Here is a 9,574-nt window from a genome sequence, read left to right on the forward strand (position 1 = left end):
CCCGCCGGTGGGCCCGGCCCCCCCAGCGCAGCGCAGCCCAGCCGGGCCCCCCGCCTGCTGTGGCCGCCCGCGGGGCTCCTCTCCCGCGGCAGCGGCCGCCATGGGCTTCCCCTCCCGCAGCTGCAGCCTCCCTAGAGCTCCCGTTTGTCCCACTGCTGGGGGCTCCTCGCCAGCGCTACCTTCCCCAGGTGCGGCAGGGCCCCTTCCCAGCTGTGCCAGGACACCTCGCCGGCGTCCTGCCCCGCTCTCACCGCTATTGCAAAGAAGAATTACATAGAGGAAACCTATAGACATGCTGATTTTAATGAAAAGTCCAAAGCAGGTTCCTCCCCCAGTTAATGCTTTTATATTATTCTAAAAAGACCCAAGAAAAACCCCTGACGTCCTTGGCAATGAACTGTGACTCCACACCGAAGGCATCACTTCGGCACTTTGTAACTTCTCATCCCTCACCTTCACAGCCCTTTCCCCGACTCTGGCAACACACCGCTCCTACTTGCAGCAGGGCAGACATGGATATTCTTCCTGATGCAGTTAGGCCTTGGATGCTGTAGGATTTATTCTTCTGGCTCACAGAGTACATTAGGCATACAAGGGAGAGTTTATTTCAAAATAAAGGTATGCCATTTTTACTCCAAACTAGTGGACACATATGCATGGAAAATGATATATTTCTTAAAGATTTAGAAACACAGCTTCATTTGGGGCATGTTAGTAATGCAAAATGCATGCAGGACAAGAATCAACACGCGTAGTTGCACTTACCATTTACTGAACATAGTCACTCTCTGGGCCTCAGTGGCCTTTGCAATGATTATATGGAATACAACTAAACAATCACACACCAGGAGGAAGAAAAACCCCATAAATATTTTACAGGGGCTTATCTGAGTGGGTGCAACATTTAATTATTAGTGAGAAATGCCCGCATGACCCAGTAAGTTTTGTTGATAAAGTATAAAAATTCCAGAAATTGTAAGGATTAGGTAATATTATGTACTATATTGCCCATAATTTAACTTTTCCTTTATGATTGGCAAGTACCTCAGCTTTTATTTATCAAAAATAAACGTGGTCCTTTGTGAGTTACTTCTCTGTGTACCAGTTAGGCTAAATCCCGTGCTCAGTAAAACAGTAATAAATTAAAGCATCTCCATTAATTTCAAATGTACAACAGTATTACTAGCAGAAAAATCTAATCCAAAGTACATATAGATAATTAAACTGTTATATAATAGAAAACTAAAACCATTTGGAGTTTTCAAGGCATAATGACAAATTAAAATGAGAAACACCATTTTGAACATCTCCTTTCCATTATCCTTTTAACCAGGGAACATCAGACAGCAAATGTAATAGCTGTAACTGAAGCTAAGTCAGCTCAGAGTAGTTCATTAACTAGCACCACCCAGAAAAAGAGAAGTTTTATAAAATGTTCTCTTCTTAAATTGAGAATCCTGACATGCAGGTTTCTGCCATAAGTATTAGGAAAATGTACTGAAATCCCAGTCTCATTTAGTTAGGAAAATTCTTTTGCAAGTTCTTTCAAAGACAATTTGTGGTTATTTCATCTTGCAAATAGTTGTCATGAATCTCATATAGATTTTATGAGACCAAAGACATTTTCTCTTGTGTGCCTTGAACTAGGAATTCATTGCCATTTCCAAATCAGATATTTCATAACTTGGTTTTAAAGACTGAAGAACATGGAATTTAGATAAACAATTAGGCTGATTTATCATATTATGTTTTACATATATTTTGTAAGCCACTAAAGAAGAGGGAGCTTTATAAACATGTAAACAGCTCCCTAATCCCTTTAAAAATCTGTCCTTGTAACAGTCCGGGAAACGCTGTGCAGGCATGACTCCCATTAATTTTAACATCAGTAGATATGTCAAGATCCACAAATATCCTGGAAATGTGCAGAGCAGAATTAAAACAAGATTTTTCTTCTGCAAGATGAATACTGGACCAGAATAAAGATCACATAAGGAATTAGCTTGCTCAGATTCAATATAAACGTATCTCCTTTAGACCCACACATTTGTCAGACAGAGGGGAAAAAAAAAAAAAAAAAAAAAAGCTTGCATATTTTGTTCCACAACCACATACATAAAAATTAATCCCTTCTGATGGTAAATCTGCAGGCATATTCACCCCAACTGGTGTGTCATTCTCATCTGCAATGAAAGTCACGCATGACTTCCCTTTCACTGCTGCTGCTTTCAGCTCCTCCCTTTTCCACTACTCTCTTCTAACAAATAAAGCTCTACTTTCAGATTCGTTCTAACCTTGTCACAGCTATTGTAATAGAATGAAGAGCTATTTCGTACCGCTTTTGTGAAATCCAGAGTGAATTGGAACCTCCATTTTCACAAAGAAGCTGTGTAAGCTTGCAAAGCCAAAACAGGGCTGATTTTAAATAATCCTTCATTGATGGAGACAACTACAGAGCACCTGGGAAAATGGCACTCATACCTACTGGAAGAAGAGAAATGTTATTCATGCCTTCAAAAGCAATAAACTCTAAACACAATACAAAGATCAAAAAAAGACAAAATAGATGGGAGGACTTTGTACCTGAAGGACTCATGGGTGAAGGGATTTGTCATGTCACACAGTCGTCCTTTGCTACCCAGCAGTTAGGAGTCTGACTTCTGGAAATTACTCTGAAAAGGTTGCAATTCTTACTTTACCTATTACGCATTCCCAAAGAACTAACCTGTGAATCAAATTATTCACAGAGAAGCTGAAAATTTAGGAAGTCTCAGCATGCATTGCAATGCCTGCATCACCTGGAATATGAAGGAACTGGTTTGGGGGATACAGGACATGCCAAGAAATGCTTCCAGGCAAAATGTGTGCACTCCAGATTAAAAGCCAGAATTTCTTATGCAATGTCCAAAGGAAAAAAAAAAAAAACAAACACCACCACACCAAAAACCAACCAACCAAACAAAAAAAACAACCTCAAAACCTTCCATATGTACACTATGTAGATTATGCACTGTGTAAGCACAGTTCTGCTCAGGACTCAGCACCTAAACTGTGAGGAAGTTCAATTCAGTCTATTCACCACCATGTTAACAGACAGAACAGTATCAATCCTTGCTCAAAATTTCCAAATGAGCAACCTCTGACTGGAATGTTGGGGTTTTTTTACAGTTCACCAAACCCTTAAAAAAAATGCAGCTTTAATGTTCTATCTAATGCCTTAGCCTTACAAAACAAGATTTTTTTATTCCATTCATGCTCCAAGTAAGAATGTCTCCATGAACAGTGGTTCTTCAGAAAAAGTCCATGCCAGGGCAAACCTGTAAGAACATTAATCTGAAAGAAACACACACAAAAATCTGTGTCTACTTCAGAACAATGCTTGGAACATAGCATACACAAATCTCAGTGAAAAAAATATTATTTAGCATATTTTCGAGTTTGTTGCTAAGAAACTGTTGCTTCATTTTCCTATTGTCATTTGCAGGAAATTTCTGATTGTTCTTTTGCCAATTCAGTCATCTCGTTGTAACAGCTATGTAATTAAAAAGGGATATAAAAGAAAAAACACTGGAATGTATTCATGCTTTCATTGTCTGTAAACTGGTCTCCCATACTCTCTCCTGTAACTTAGTAGCCTCGAATAAGATCTAAAAAAAATAGAAAGATTATTTTACAAGAACACAGAAAAGATCCTTACATTTGTTTTTGTTTTTATGTAATATATAAAATTTGTAAGATTGCAATCACTGAATTCCTCATGTCTTTCTGGAAGAACTAGTAATGCTCTCCTCCTACAGTGTCTAATCTGCTACCCTCTCCAAAAGTAAATAGCACATGCACAAAGACAGAATAACAACAGAGCAAATAGGAAGTGCCATTTTTCCTCATATCTTCCATCTATTTGTAGGATTTCTGAGCTGAAAGTAAAATCTAATAGCAAACTACTTTATGAAGTTTAAGTGAATTATATTCTATTGTAAAAATACCCCATGTTTTGCCCAGATTTACTATTTTTTTCAAATAAACTGCAGAAAGCAGAGTTTACATTTTAGAAATAGGAGCAATAATGGCAAAAGTCTCAGTGACATCAGTATTTCAGTAGGGAGGTCTATACCATATTCTACTGGCATTTTTTTCAAGCCTTTACAGTGAGCAGGGAACAGAAAACACCTCTGGAACCAGTAACAGATTAAACAGTATGGGGACTGAAGCTTAGTGTGTTCACACAGTGACAGTGACAGTGCAGTGCCCAAGGGCAGCCTGCATGCTCTCAGGTGGTTCCCGGGTTCAGGCCAGGGTTAGTGCCTGCCCAGGCACATCCCTGCAGGCAGAAAGGATGCAAGTGCCCGGGAAGTCAAGAGAGCGTACCAGTATGGACATGGTGAAGCCACACCAGACTGCCTTAAAGCCGAAGACTGTCTCTGTTATATTCATAACACAGAGGTACGGTCCAGTTTCATGAGTCCACTTTCTTGCTATGACAACCATGAACACTGTCTGTCATATGCATGTCAAACTTTATATTAAAACTAAGAACTTTTTGCCTTCAAGTATTCTTTACTCATTGGTTGCCATAGGAACTCCAGATTTCCTACCTAAAATTACTGTTGGCCAGTTTACTGAGTTTCTTCTTGTGCCAGTGTTGTTCTTTAAATTATTTTTCCTTTTCTGGTATTTAAGACTGCAGTCATTATCTGCTCTAATCCTGGGTTAAACAAGCTAAGATCAGCATTTAGTCTTCACTCCTAAAACCGGCTTTTCATTCCCAAGACCACCCTAACAGTCCTCTTGGCATCTGCTGCAATTTGACTTCAGCTCTCTTGAATTAAGGTGATCAGAATATTGTATTGCAAATAAAAATTTTAAGGAAATAATGCCTCCTGTGAAGAATCAATGTCTGTAGAGGAATTAGTTTACCCAATATACTGCATTTGCAGCTCACAGTTATCTTGCGATCAATTAATACATGAGGTCATTCTCATCCACAGTGATCTAAAACTAATTAACTCCGATCTTAATAGTATAAATTCTCAGTATTAGACTAGCTGAATGGTGCTGCACTTTGTATGAGTAAATTCATCCAATTATTCTGGTCCTCAACATCCTTTCAATCTGGCTGATATCAAAATTCTCCTCTGTATGAATAACTATGCCATCAGAAAATTTTATACTGTATCACAGTTATTAATGAAATAAGATTAGTCCACAAAACTTTAACTCCTCAAGTAAACTCCGTATACCTGATAAATTAATCTATTGATATACACACCAGTGTGCTCCCCAAATGAAACAGGCATTTCCCTTCCCCTTTAGGCAACTCCTTTCACCTCAAAGTTCTCTCCTAGTCCTTGATATTAATCATTTCTCATATAAAAAAATATTTTGAGGATGACCAAATAGATTAGATTAACTTTGTCTTTCTGCCCAGAAAACCAGTTACCCTATCAAGTGACATGGCCTGACTTCCCATTTTCCCTTGGTTAACCAATACAGCCTTTTATTTAATTCCCTGTTATCTTCATAACTTCATCATTCTTCCCTTCAAAATACATTCTGAAGTATCTATTGCATCTGACTGCATTTGGAACCATTGCAAATGTTTCCCTCCTCTTAAATGAAGGTGTCTGCTATTCTTCAGTCATACAGAAAAATCGTCATCTTGATATATTTATTGGTAGTTGAAAAAGTCTTTCCTATTGTAACTAGAGTAAACATGTCAGTAATCTTAAATCTCATGCCTGGAGATTATCTTGTTGTCCTGGCTTTGTGAACACATTAGCTGAAGAAGCAGCACTACATCTTCAACAAAGCATACTATATACCAAAAATGCTTCACAGAGATAAGTAAACGACTCATCTGCAAAGTTAGAAAAAAGCACAGAGAAAAAAAAAAAAAAAAAAAAGCACCGCAGGCAAAGGGGTATGTATTTTCAAATGAGGTTTAACAATAGAGAACTAATAAATTGGAGAAACGTAGGAAAAATGTTCCAAAATGCTGCAGAAGACAGAAAGAAGAATCCAGCCTAAAGCTCTCTTCCAGTTAACAACCCATCTCCCAGAGTTATTTTTAATAACACCATAACCATATTATTTTTATGGTGCAATATCTGAAGGTCTTGTCAGTCCTAAAACGATGTTCCAGAACTTCCGGGTGTGAGAACAAAGGCCTTGAGCCTGAGAGAACCAAGATTTTACCTTCCCACTTCAGGACTAGGATGATGGGCTGCATCTGGCATGCCAGAAAAGACAGAAGAGCATATTTATTCTACAGCCTGCAAAGCACAGGAGACGAGTACTGGCCAGTGACTACATGTTTTTCATATGGAAAATGCACAATGAGTATTAATATAAATCACAGTATGGTGACATTCTTTTATTAGCTGTAATGGCTATTAAAATCAGTAGTTAAGCAGATACTTCTCTTCCTGCAAAAGACAAAGAAACCAAAGAATTTTATTACTAGAGTGAAAACCTCCATCAGTTTGCTCCCATGCAGATTCAACAGTTCCTGGTGCTGAAATCAGCTATCTGAATCCAAGAATTAAAGGTGTACATCAAAAAGATATCTGGCTTGACCTGTCTTAGTAGAAGTCTTTTATGTTTTACAAAACATCAAAATATTAATTGAAAAATCATATAATATCTAATACTGAACAGTAGGGACCAAACCATAATCTCTTGGCTACTGATCTAAGTTTATAGCTGGGAAGGACAGAAGGATCTGTTGTCAGCTAAACTTTTGCAATAAAGACATCAAACCTCTCAGTTTCTCTTGAGTCCTCAAACATACTGGCTTAAATAATTTGGAAATTATTGTTAAAATAATCAAAATGTATATAGTCATGAGCTATGCAGGCATACAAATTACATGACTCCTTAACTATTATTTATGGTATTATCTTCAATTCACAATTTCCTGGTATTTAAATAACTCTTAATCTAAAGAAGTTGGCAGGAGGGGGAGGCAGACAACTTCTTTGTTTGTCATCGGCATTTTAACCAAGAACTTGCTTTGCACTGTCAATAATGGAATTGCATTTACTGAGAGTGCAACAGCTGACTCTCTGGTAGTATGCAAAGGTGCACTTCATGTTGACAAAGCCTTGTCACAATGTACCAAAGCTGTGTCACTTTCAGGTTACAAATTATCTTCCTGAGCCTTTGTTGTGTTGTAATGTTACTCTAAAACTAAGCAAATGTTTTGTTCCCTTGGTTATCCCTTTTCAGAGCAACTCAGAAAATTAATGCCTCTTATATAACCAGTTCACACCACAGCAGTAAGAAGAGTTGCCACCTCTATGTAGGTAAAACCATTCTGAACCTCCACCCTCATTACAAACAGGCATGTGCCTTCTTTCAACTTGATATTTAGGGCCTGTAATTCAGTCCTTTAGTCTATAAATAGTATATAGAGTTCAATACTGATCAAGAAGAGAAGTCAGCTGTATCTATAAATGGATTCTTGAGGAAAAAAAATCAGACTACTCTCATGCCCTGTAAAAATATGTCTGTAAATACATTTAAAAGCATAAGTCAACAGAATTTGGCAAGTCATTTCCATGTTAAATCTTTCTTTCAGGCCAGAGCTGCAAACTCTGAAACTGTGTAAGGACTGATTAACAGCTAAGAAGTCTCCTGTCCACATTTTTTTTTTTTTTACTTTTTATTCATGATCAGCATTAAGACACTCACACCAGAATTTGACAGTATCATTTTCTTTTCTTTTGCTTCTGCAAATTTGCTTTTTTAATATCCAGTAAAAGAGATAGAGTATAAAAATTGTAAACTAGCAAAACTGTCACTTATAAATTCGAATCTACACAACCTGGAAGGAAAGACACTTTTAATGAAGGAATGCATAAAGACTGCTGAGAGTCCTTATTAAACTTAACCATGAAGATGCAGTCACAGCTCCTATCAGCGAGCTAACACTGTCAGTCATCACTGTCTCCAGTTCAGCACTACATAAATAAGGTTTGTTGCTTGAAGTGTTAAAGCTACTATATTAAATCCTGCTCCCTGAACTCACTTTAGGACTCACTGATTTCAACTCATTTCTTACAGAACATGAGGACAAAGCATCAAATGAGGATATGAACTAGAAACATCTCCACATGTTGTGCATTGAATTAACAATGATTACCTGGAACTGAAACTGTTCTTGAAAACATTTAATGTTCTTATTTCTGCCCTTAAAAAAAAAAAAAAAAAAAAAAAAAAGCAGAGAAAACAACCTTCCATTTTCCCATCTTCTCACAGAGCCAAGAAGCACCTGCAGATACCACAGAGAAAAAATAATTGTGATTGCTGTTGTAATTGCACCTTAATCTACTGTCCTAGTCTCTATCACCTAGAAACCTCCTGTTTCTTCCTCTCTTCCCCATGTCTCAGAGCAAAAACTATTCAGAGCACCTGCCAATCTCTTAGCAGAAATAAGAATCTACCACTATCATAGTATATAATTTATGACATCCTCTTCCTACACCAAGATCAAGATGCAAAGAGCACTTGATCGCACAGGAGGAAAAAAACACCATGCTGTGACCTCAGTGGTATGCTTCCTCCTATAGCTATTTGCAACTTTTCTCCAAATTGCATTACTTTACCCACAATACTCTTCTAAACAAGGAATAATAAACAACACATTAACACATAAGCTGGCATGAATAACAAGTTTTTTTATTGAATGAGCAATGATGATGGCATTCAACCTTAGCTGTTTTAGAGTTGAAATTTAAGAGGCCCTTTATGCATTCTTTCTGGAATGAGACATATTATGCACACAATAATACACAAATGATCTATAGAGATCTTGATTATATTCTGAAAGAAAATTTTCAGTTGCAGGAAGGTAAACAAATTTTCTTATTCCTTCTTTGTCAGGGCTGCAGCAGTATGGCTAACTTACACTTTCGTATTATTTATGCAAACAGCACCATAGCTACTAATGTACTTGTTAAAAATAAAGACAATAGCTGGTTAGAAAAAAGATTATGTCCTCTTCCATGGTGGTGAAGTAGCTGTCACAATCAGTCCAAAGACATTGCAAGCCACAGCTAGCCTGCTGTTTGCTTTAAAATTTAAGCTGCAGTAACAAATTACCTTGATAGAAACACTAGCAAGTAGATGTTATGCTTCAGTAACCTAAAAATTGAAAAGATGGAGTATCCTCATTTCTTCACATTAAGCGCTTACATATTAGAAAGTTTGTCTCCCTGAGAAGCTCGACCATACATCCAAACGTAGGGGGAGTCTAGAGCACTATTAGGGGCCCTTTTAGGGCACCCAAAGTAAGGCCTTGCTAACAACCCTCACGCTCGACCTGCCCACCTGCGTTATATCTCTGGGAGAAACAGCAGACACCGGTGGCTGCACGAAACCCCTCAGCACCACCCCCGCCCCGCACAGCCCCAGCCAGCCGTCTCGGTAAGGGACAAGCCGAGCCCCTAGGCAGCCAGGGCGCCCCGACCCGTCCCAGCCGAGGCGCACCTGGCGGGCAGCGCAGGAACGCGGCCGTTAACTGCAGGCGCTCGCCCTCGAGCCCTTCGCTCTGCAGAGCCGGCTGCCCGCCCCA

This window comes from Athene cunicularia, assembly GCF_003259725.1.
Source record: "Athene cunicularia isolate RWA chromosome 5 unlocalized genomic scaffold, athCun1 chr5_part1, whole genome shotgun sequence".
Classification (NCBI taxonomy): Eukaryota; Metazoa; Chordata; class Aves; order Strigiformes; family Strigidae; genus Athene; species Athene cunicularia.